The following is an 11,482-nucleotide window of genomic DNA, read 5'->3' on the forward strand; positions in this document are numbered from 1 at the left end:
AAGGACCTCAAGGACAAGTAAAGCTCTTGCCAAGAGTTTTGAAGCTCTTGCAAAGAGCTTTGTTCTCTTGTCACAAGGGAAGGACCGTGCACACTAAAACAAGGAAGGGAAGCAAAGCTCTTGGCCAAAGCTCTTGCCAAGAGCCGAACCTTTCCCTGGGAGATGCATTTTGGGCCAAAATTCACTAAAAATTCAATTTAATTCATTTCTTCACCAAATCAAAAGCCCATCCAAAATCTAAAATCCAAGAATAGAAAGTGTATAAATAGGAGCTAGTTTGATGTAATTAGGACTTTGGACTTTTGACCTTTTTACTTTTTTTTTTCACACTTTGAGATTTTACTTTGAATTTTCATTTTGAGCTTTTATTTTGAAGTTAGATCTTAGAGAATTGAGAAGGAGAATTGATCTCTCTTCTTCTTGGTTCTTGCTTGAGCACTCTCTAATTTTCTTGCTTTTGATCTTGAGTGGAGAATTGAAGAACTTCTGTTTCAATCTCACCTTGAGATCTCTTGTTTAATTTTACTGCATAATTGAATTCCAATTCTGTTTACTGCATCTTCTTCTACTCTCTGCAAATTTACTTCTGCAATTTACTTTTCATTTCCTTTTGCAATTGCTCTTGTTGGATCAAGGAAGGATTTGAGATCTAGACTTGTTTTCTAGTCTCTTCCACTCCTGAGATCTTCAACCTCTTTTAATTTTCTGCAATTTAAGCACGAGTCATTTTCCGTTTTAATTTCTCAAGCACTCTTGCTTTTCTGTTTAGATCTACTTTACTTCAATTCACTTTCTATTTTTCTGTTTTGTTGCAATTTAATTCCTCTTTTTTAAATTCTGCAATCCCAACTCCCAATTCCTTTTATAATTCAAGTCATTTACATTTCTTGCACTTTAAGATTCAGTCATTTACATTTCTTGCAATCTAAGTTTCTGCAATTTACATTACTTGTTCTTTAAGATTCAGCTTATTTACTTTCTTTGCTCTTTAATTTCCTGCAATTTACCCCTCTCCCTTTACATTTCAAGCAATTTAGTTTCTGTCAAAAACAAACCACTCAACCAATACTTGATTCGCTTGACTAAATCAACCACTTAACTAAAATTACTCAATCCTTCAATCCCTGTGGGATCGACCTCACTCATGTGAGTTATTATTACTTGATGCGACCCGGTCCACTTGCCGGTGAGTTTTGTGTTGGATCGTTTTCCACACATCAATGCCCATAGGACTTGTGGGAGCTCTTCAGCCCAGGCTCCCTTTGCGTCCTGTAATCTCCATTTTAGTCCGGCCAATATGACCTTGTTGGCAGCTTCGGCTTGTCCATTGGCTTGGGGATGTTCTACGGAAGTGAACTGGTGTTTTATGTTCAAGTCGGCCACTAACTTTCTGAAGCCTATATCTGTGAATTGGGTGCCATTGTCTGTGGTGATGGAGTATGGAACCCCGAACCTTGTGACAATGTTCCTATTTAGGAATTTTCGACTTCTTTGAGCAGTGGCGTTGGCTAGGGGTTCTGCCTCGATCCACTTTGTGAAATAGTCTACCCCTACTATGAGGAATTTAACTTGCCCCGATCCCTGAGGGAAGGGTCCGAGAAGGTCAAGTCCCCATTTTGCAAATGGCCAAGGTGAGGTCACGCTGATGAGCTCCTCTGGCGGGGCGATGTGAAAGTTGGCATGCTTTTGACAGGGTAGACATGTCTTTACGAACTCTGTGGCCTCCTTTTGTAGTGTTGGCCAATAAAATCCTGCCCGGAGTACTTTTTTGGTAAGTGCTTGCGCTCCGAGATGGTTGCCACAAATGCCACTGTGTATTTCTTCTAGAACTTCCCTTGTATTGGAAGTCGGCACACATTTTAACAATGGTATTGAAATCCCTCTTTTGTATAGAGTATTATTTATGATAGTGTAGTGTTGTGCCTCCCATTTTAACCTCTTTGCCTCCTTTTCATCTGTGGGGAGTGTTTCTATTTTGAGGTAGTTAATTATGGGGGTCATCCATCCTTGATCCTGACCTGTTATCGCTAGGATTTTTTCTTCTTCCGAGATTGACGAAGAGTGCAGCATTTCTTGGATGAGGCTTCTATTGTTGCCCCCTGGTTTGGTGCTGGCTAGTTTTGAGAGTGCGTCAGCTCGGGCATTCTGTTCTCGGGGTATGTGACGGACTTCATATTCTCCTAGCTGTCCGAGCTGTTCCCTGGTTTTGTCCAAATATTTTTTCATGGTGGGATCTCTGGCTTGGTAGCTCCTGCTATTTGTGAAGTGACTACTTGTGAATCGCTGAAGATGATAAGCTTTTGAGCTCCAACCTCTCTAGCCAGCTTCAAACCAGCTAGTAGTGCCTCATATTCTGCTTGGTTGTTTGAGGCAGGGAACCCAAATTTGAGGGAGAGTTCGATTTGGATTCTTTGGTCGCTTTCAATTATCACACCTGTGCCGCTTCCAGTTTTATTTGAGGAACTGTCCACGTAGAGACTCCATTCTGTGGGGGGTTCCGGGGTGTCCGTAAATTCTGCGATGAAGTCGGCTAGGTATTGTGACTTGATGGCTGTCCGAGCTTCGTATTGAAGATCAAATTCGGACAACTCGATTGCCTATTGCAAAATTCTGCCTGCTAGGTCTGTTTTCTGTAAAATCCCTTTTATAGGCTGGTTAGTCCAAACCCTAATGGTGTGGGCTTGGAAGTATTGATGAAGTCGTCGAGATGTTAGTATGAGGGCGTATGCAAAGTTTTCTATTTTTTGGTAGTTCAACTCGGACTATTGTAATGCTTTACTGATGAAGTATATGGGTTGTTGCGCACTGTCGTCTTCTCGAACTAGTGCTGAGGCTACTGCCCGACTCCCTACTGCGAGGTACAATGTGAGTGGTTCTCCTTCCCGTAGCCGAGTTAGGATAGGTGGTTGTCCCAGGAATCTTTTGAAATCTTGGAAGGCTTGTGGTGCACGAAATTTTGATCATCAACAATGGCGCCAATAACTTGGCGCGCTCAAATGTGAATCACACTTTATCACAACTTCGCACAACTAACCAGCAAGTGCACTGGGTCGTCCAAGTAATAAACCTTACGTGAGTAAGGGTCGATCCCACGGAGATTGTCGGCCTGAAGCAAGCTATGGTCACCTTGTAAATCTCAGTCAGGCAGGTTCAGATAGTTATGGAGTTTTGATAATTAAAACATAATTAAAATGTAAGAGAAGGATAGAGATACTTATGTAATTCATTGGTGAGAATTTCAGATAAGCGTATAGAGATGCGTTCGTTCCTCCTGAACCTCTGCTTTTCTGCTGTCTTCATCCAACCATTCTTACTCCTTACCATGGCAAGCTTTATGTAAGGCATCACCGTTGTCAATGGCTACATCCCATCCTCTCTGTGAAAATGGTCCAATGCGCTGTCACTGCATGGCTAATCATCTGTCGGATCTCGATCATACTGGAATAGGATTTACTATCCTTTTGCGTTTGTCACTACGCCCAGCACTCGCGAGTTTGAAGCTCGTCACAGCCATCCCTTCCTAGATCCTACTCGGAATACTACAGACAAGGTTTAGACTTTCCGGATCTCAGGAATGGCCATCCATGGGTTCTAACTTATACCACGAAGACTCTAATATCTCGGACTCGGTCCTCTGTATTAGATATCTAAGAGATACTCATTCTAGCTTGTTTGCATGTAGAACAGAAGTGTTTGTCATGCACGCGTTCATAAGTGAGAATGATGATGAGCGTCACATAATCATCACATTCATCATGTTCTTGGGTGCGAATGAACATCTTAGAATAGGAATAAGCTTGAATTGAATAGAAAAACAATAGTACTTTGTATTAATTCATGAGGAACAGCAGAGCTCCACACCTTAATCTATGGTGTGTAGAAACTCTACCGTTGAAAATACATAAGTGATAATAGAGTTCATTGGTCTCGGCCCCAGATGGGAACCGGAGTAACCAAGTCTCTGAATACAATAATAAAAAGTCCTATTTATGCTAAACTAGTTACTAGGGTTTACAGAAATGAGTAAATGATGCAGAAATCCACTTTCGGGGCTCACTTGGTGTGTGCTTGGGCTGAGCATTGAGCTTTACACGTGTAGAGGCTTCTTTTGGAGTTGAACGCCAGTTAGTAACCTGTTTTTGGCGTTTAACTCCACTTTGCAACCTGTTTCTGGCGTTTAACTACAGAATGCAACATGAAACTGGCGTTGAACGCCAATTTGCGTTATCTAAACTCGGGCAAAGTATAGACTATTATATATTGCTGGAAAGCCCTGGATGTTTACTTTTCAACGCAATTGAGAGCGCACCATTTTGAGTTCTGTAGCTCCATAAAATCTACTTTGAGTGCAGGGAGGTCAGAATCCAACAACATCTGCAGTCCTTCTTCAACCTCTGAATCTGATTTTTTCTCAAGTCCCTCAATTTCAGCCAGAAAATACCTGAAATCATAGAAAAATACACAAACTTATAGTAAAGTCCAGAAATGTGATTTTTAATTAAAAACTAATAAAAATATACTAAAAACTAACTAAATCATACTGAAAATTATGTAAAAACAATTCCAAAAGCGTATAAATTATCCGCTCATCAGCTTGCTCGCACTCTTTTGTCCATTCGAACTTTTTTCCCTTCCTTAGAGTATCGTAGAAGGGGAGAGATCTTATTGCCGATCCGACTAGAAATCTGGACAAGGCTGCCAACCTCCCGTTGAGTTGTTGTACCTCTTTGACAGAAGTCGGGCTCTTCATGTCGAGTATGGCCCGGCATTTATCCGGATTTGCCTCTATTCCTCTTTGTGTGAGCATAAAACCCAAGAATTTGCCAGCTTCTACTGCGAAGGTGCATTTTGCAGGATTGAGTCGCATGCCATGCCTTCTTATAGTGTCGAACACTTGGGTCAGGTCGGATAATAGCGTCTCCTCACTTTGTGTCTTTATTAACATGTCATCCACATAGACTTCCATGATTTTTCCGATGTGATCGGTAAAGATATTATTCATTAATCTCTAATAAGTAGCTCCTGTATTTTTGAGACCAAAAGGCATGACGATGTAGCAGTAGTTTGCTTTTGGGGTTAAGAATGAAGTTTTTTCTTGGTCGGGTGGATACATTGGGATTTGGTTGTATCCCGAATATGCATCCATAAATGAGAGGTATTTATATCCGGAGGAGGCATCTACCAGAGCGTCGATACTTGGGAGTGGATAAGGATCTTTTGGGCAAGCTTTGTTGATATCAGTGTAATCGGTGCACATTCGCCACTTCCCATTTGATTTTTTCACCAAGACGACGTTATCTAGCCATAGTGGATACTTGACTTCTCTTATGAATCCTGCTTCTAGTAGAGCTTGTACCTGCTCTTCCACAGCTTGGGATCGTTCTAGCCCGAGCTTTCTTCGCCTTTGTTGTACAGGCTGAGATCCTGGGTAGACCGCCAACTTGTGGCACATTAATTTGGGGTCTATACCTGACATGTCTGCAGCCTTCCATGCAAAGAAGTCAACATTATCTCGTAAGAACTGTACGATTGATTCTTTTATGTCTCCCTTTAGGTTCGTACCAATATTGGTTGTTTTGTCCGGGATATTTCCGATCTGGACTTTTTCTATTTCACCTTCGGGTTGTGGGCGGAGTTCTTCTCGCCTCTGAACTCCACCGAGTTCGATTGTGTGGGATTCTTCTCCTCTGCCTCTGAGGTTTAGACTTTCGTTGTAACAGCGGCGCGCCATCTTCTGGTCTGCTTTTATTGTAGCTATCCCTTCTGCAGTTAGGAATTTCATGCACAGATGTGGAGTCGAGACTATTGCGCCGAGCTGATTCAATGTTGTCCGACCTATTAGGGCGTTGTAGTCTGAGCTCACGTCGACCACGATGTAGTCTATCTTGAGTGTTTTTGATTGGTTCCCTTTCCCGAAGGTTGTGTGTAGTGATATGTATCCAAGTGGTTGAACTGGGGTGTCTCCCAGTCCGAACATACTGTTCGGATATGCTCTGAGTTCTTTTTCTTCCAGGCCGAGCTTGTCGAAGGTAGTTTTGAACAAGATGTCGGCGGAGATTTGCGATGGAGATTTGCGTTTTCTAGTATAATTGTGATGACCATGGGATCGTCGTGTCCTAAGATGATACCAGATGCGTCTTCTTTGGTGAAAGTAATTGCAGGGATGTCGGGTGTTTCCTCTTTCCCCTCAACATGATATACTTCTTTAAAGTATCTTTTGCGAGATGATTTGGAGATTCCTCCTCCCACAAATCCACCGTGTATCATATGGATGTGTCTTTCTGGTGTACGAGGTGATCGCTCTGTTCGTCCGACATCTTCGTCCCTTCTTCTTTTTCTTTGCTCATCGTCCCGGGTGGCCAGATACTGATCTAGTTTTCCCTCTCTTACTAGTTTTTCTATGACATTTTTTAAGTCAAAATATTCGTTGGTGGAATGCCCACGGATTCGATGGTACTCACAATATTCGGTCCGATTTCCTCCTCCTTTCTTGCCCTTGAGTGGTCGAGCTGGGGGTATTTTTTCAGTGTGGCAGACTTCTCTGTAGACGTCCATAAGAGACACCCGAAGAGGGGTGTAATTATGGTATTTTTTTCCCATGTCGATCTTCTTTCTTTTTGGACTCTTTATCCTTGTCCCGGGAGGGATAGGTGAATCCGGATTTTGAGGTCTCTCCTAGTCGAGAATTTTCCTCCATGTTGATGTATTTCTCCGCTCGTTCTTGCACTTCGTTCAGAGATGTGGGGTATTTTTTTGATATAGATTGGCTAAAAGGTCCCTCTCGCAGGCCATTGATGAGACCCATAATGGCGGCCTCTGTTGGTAGGCTTTGTATTTCTAGGCATGTTTTGTTGAATCTTTTCATGTAGTTACGAAGACTTTCCCGAGCTCCTTGCTTGATTCCTAGTAGACTTGGGGCGTGTTTAGCCTTATCTTTTTGGATAGAAAATCTGGCCAGAAACTTCTTGGCTAACTCGTCGAAGCTTGAGATGGACCTAGGAGGTAGATTGTCGAACCATCTAATTGCTGTCTTTGTTAGAGTAGTTGGAAAGGCTTTGCAGTAAACCGCATCTGAGGCGTCGGTGAGGTACATTCTAATTCTGAAATTGCTGAGATGATGGCCGGGGTCTGTAGTGCCATCGTACAAATTCATATCCGGGAGCTTAATGTCTTTCGGGATTTTGGTCTTCATGATCTCCTTGGTAAATGGATCTTGATCCTTGCGGGAGCTATCCTCATGATTAGCTTTGGCCTTGAGATCGGCTTCGATTTTTAGGAGTTTGTCCTCCAATTCCCGGCGTCGTCTTATTTCCCTTTGTAGGTTTTTCTCAGCTTCTCGTTGATGCTCCGCCCCTTTTTCGAGTTGCTTCAAGCGATCTTGAAGTGCCTCCATGGCTTCCACAGTCGGTGAATTGGTGTTTTTGTTAGGTTTAGGATTATCTTTTGATGTAGTGTCCGCGTTCTTATACGGTGTTCTATCTTCCAGATCTGAATCGTGATCGTTGTCATGGTCATCCGCCATGGTGATGGGGTGACATCCAGGAATCCGGCAACGGCGCCAATGTTCCGGGGGTTACCTGAAACTGTAGGTCGATTTTGGACGAGATCTTCTGTACTGATCGACGATGATGTGTCCGGCTGTGGGTGGTGGCCGGAGCAGTCGCGTCCGACTTGTTGGACTGGTAATGCTGCTGATCCTTTGTCACCGGAGGGTGGTGGTACCTGCAAGAGACTCCGATGCTTAAGTTAGCAAGGGTATTAAGCAGGTTTTTAGTAGAATCAGAGTATATGTTATACCTGGGTGCTCCAGTATATTTATAAGGGTGCGAAGTGACCTTCTTAGATAAGATAAGTTAGTTATCTTTATCTTATCTTTTGGTGAGGTCAGCTTATCTTTAAGGGAACCGCCCTTATCTCTATAGGCTTGGGCTGCCTTTGGATTTAGGTCGTATTCCTCGAGTTGGGCCCTTTTTTGGACTTTCCTGTCGATTTGGCCGAGCTCTTTGAGAAGAGGTCGGATTGTCCCGACCTGAAGAGGTCGGTCGTCTTGTTGGTAGAACATCCCGGGTCGGACAGTTCGACCCAAGGTATGAACACATTCCATTCATATTGATCGAATGGAACTGTAAATGCAGTTTTATATCTGTCAGATTCTTTGATTTGGATTTGCCAAAAACTAGATTTCATATCGAATTTTGAAAAGATATTTGCTGAATTTAGCCTATTGAGCAAATCCTTTTTGTTTGGGATAGGATAATGAATCCATTGTAAAGCTTGATTTAAAGGTTTGTAATTGATGACAAGCCTGAGAGTTCCTCGTTCTATCTCAGCTTGTTTATTGACATAAAAAGCTGAGCAAGACCAAGGACTTTTACTTGGACGAATTAATCCTTTGTCCAAAAGATCTTTAATCTCTTTTTGACAATACTGCAAAAGCTGCTCATTCATTTGAGTGGGGTGAGCTTTTGTGGGGATTTGTGATTCTTTGAAATCTTTTTCATAAGGAAGATCAACAATGTGTTCTTTCTTTTTCCAGAAGGCATAAGGCAGATCTGAATAGATAGACTTTTCAATTTGGTTTAAAAGACTTTTGATTTTTTCTTGAACCCTTGGTTGGGAAAGTTGGGATTCAAGGGTTTTGAAGGAGATTTTTTCTTTCAAAAAACAAATCTGTTTGCTTTTGGATTCAATTTAGTTTAAAGCTTTCTAGGTTGGTGAGTCTAGAAATTCAAAGAAAGTTTTCTGTCCACCCACATAAGAGGTAATTCCAGGAAAATCTGCTAGATATGAAAACAAATGTCTTTCTGAAGTCTTTCTTTTGTTCAGGATCGCCAAGAGATGGTGGAAGGTGAGGATCCCATTCTTTGTTCTTCCTGGTATTGTAAAATTGCCCCAGCGAGATGGTGGGAGGTTAGGATCTCCTCCTTTGTTCCTCCTAGGCATATGAGAATGTACCTCCTGGGTAGATGCAAGGGTTGTGGTTTTGTCCCACTTGCTCCAGATTGGTTAGTATAGAGGCTCCCCGGGTAAATGCAAGGGTGTGGTTCGCCCCACCTGGTTCGGGTTATGATGAACTATGTATAAAAGTGTAAATATATGATATATAAGTAAAGTTATGGCTATAATGAATGATTATGAATGAATATGAATGAAATGAGGCTTATGCACTTATGTTATCTGAGATACGAGTGTCCCTGGGTAAAGTACCGTGACTTGCCACCACATGTTCCAAGTTGAGACTCGATACTCTGTTGACCCTACGATGTAAGAGGTGACGGGACACTTATAAATTCCCGGGAAGGTTAACCCCCATTGAGAAATTTTATATATATAAGAAATAGCTATGCATAGATTCTTGGGGATGCGCATTGGGAGACAGTCCAGGGTTTAGCTGCCGGACTTGTCGGGTTGGCTTGATAACCGACAGATGAGACTCATCAGCCATAGGACAGTCATGCATCATATGTATATTTTTTGAATTGCTTGCTTGTGCATTAATTGGGATTGCTTAAGTGATTATAATATGCTATTTGTTATATTTGCTATCTATATTACTTGTATTCTACCTATGTTTGCCATTGTCTGCTTGTCTGTCTGTGCAATTTCATCAGAGTTGGAGGAACAGAGGAAAGGCGGAGAGATTGAGGGTTTTAGTTTGGATTTGGTTAAGTTAGAACCTTAAAGGACAACCCGTTTATGGTTTTTGTTTTAGGTCTTTATGTTTTATAATCTAGGTGTCGGTGCTCTAGGATTGCCTCTGGCATTCCGAGGACCTTATATCTTATGTACGTGGCACCTTTGCCATACTGAGAACCCCCGGTTCTCATCCCATACGATATTGTTATTTTTCATATGCAGGTCAAAATGCACCTCGCTAGGCGTCTGGAGTTCTCCGTAGCGAAGTAGGCTATTCGGGATTCTACTTTTGTTCCATTTTGTTATGTCTATATGCTTACTGTTGCACCTTATAGAGGTTTATGGAGAACTAGGATTACTTTTATGTATTTCGGATTATGGTTCCTTATATGTATATATATGACTATTCTTGGGCCAGCTTTAACTTCGCAGGCTAAGTTTGGAGCTTGATATTTTGTACTTTTGACCCTCTACTCTTGCTTTTATATATATATATATATATATATATATATATATATATATATATATATATATATATATTTTTATGAAAATTTTCTTTTTTTTTATGCAAATAATTATTTTTATTTTGGGTTATGGTTCCTTATATGTATATATATGACTATTCTCTGGCCAGCCTTAGCTTTGCAGGCTGAGTTCGAAGCTTGATATTTTGTATTCTTGACCCTCTACTCTTGCTTTTATATATATGTTTATGAACCTTAGCTTTCTTCGTACGCAAGTAATTCTTTATCTTGAGCGTTGCGCTTTTAATTTTACGAATTTGTTTTACCTATTTTTTAAAGCTCCTATTATATTACATTCTTTTGACTATTATACGTACATATATTTTATTTTAGAGGTCATAATACCACACCACCTCTATTTTACGACTTAAGTGTAAAGCTCTGTGTGGTAGGGTGTTACAGTTCTCAGATAAGGATACTCCATAAATCTGAGTCCTTGTACATAAATAGCTCAGCCATCTCATAAAAGATGACTCTCGTTTCTATCTGCGAGGGAGAAAAAAGGAGAGGGTGAGAACATAAGGTTACCAGCAAGATATCTGAAAGAGTAAGGTCTTTAATAGTTAGTCAGATAATTGCACTGTTAGGATTTAGTTAGTTACTTTCTTTTATAGCTTATAACCATTCATTTCTTGATCACACGATATACAGAGACAAAGAATAAATGTTGCAAATAGGTATGATACATATCTATTTTTATGCAGGCCATGAACTCACGTATCAATTGACTACCCGCAACCTAATATTATTGAGACACAAATTCTAGATATAACTTTCCAAATACATCAGTCTGCATATGTCGTATGGCCAAAACCACATCAGTCTGACATTCAATCTGTATCATAAACCTTGACGCTATAAATATGTGTATATCTAGAAAATATTATATCAGTCTGTGGGCGTCCCACGTACAGTTTTCCTGGACAAGTGGAATAAGAATCTCCACTCTTGCTAGACATATAATTATTATTTAGTTTTCATTTACTTTGCTTTATTTCTTTCTCAGTTCTTAGTTTATCTTTTCTCAATCCTTTATCTTAAATCTTTTGTGGAGAAGATCTCTAGGTCCTTAATCATTCTATCCTTCTTTGTTTAAATTATCATTTTACCTTTCTTTGTTTAAATTATCATTTTATCCCGAATTTTTCTCTGAATTATCGTTATGTCCTTAGTCTCTTTAAAAAAATTACTTTTATATCCCCAAACTTTTACAAAATTTTGTTCCTAAATTTTTACAAAATTATCTTTTTATTTTTTATTTATTTTTAATATTATCTTTTTATATTTAAACTTTTTAAAATTATTTTTTTATTTCTAATGAC

The sequence above is a fragment of the Arachis ipaensis genome, chromosome B08 (genome assembly GCF_000816755.2).
Source record: "Arachis ipaensis cultivar K30076 chromosome B08, Araip1.1, whole genome shotgun sequence".
In the NCBI taxonomy this organism is placed as follows: domain Eukaryota; kingdom Viridiplantae; phylum Streptophyta; class Magnoliopsida; order Fabales; family Fabaceae; genus Arachis; species Arachis ipaensis.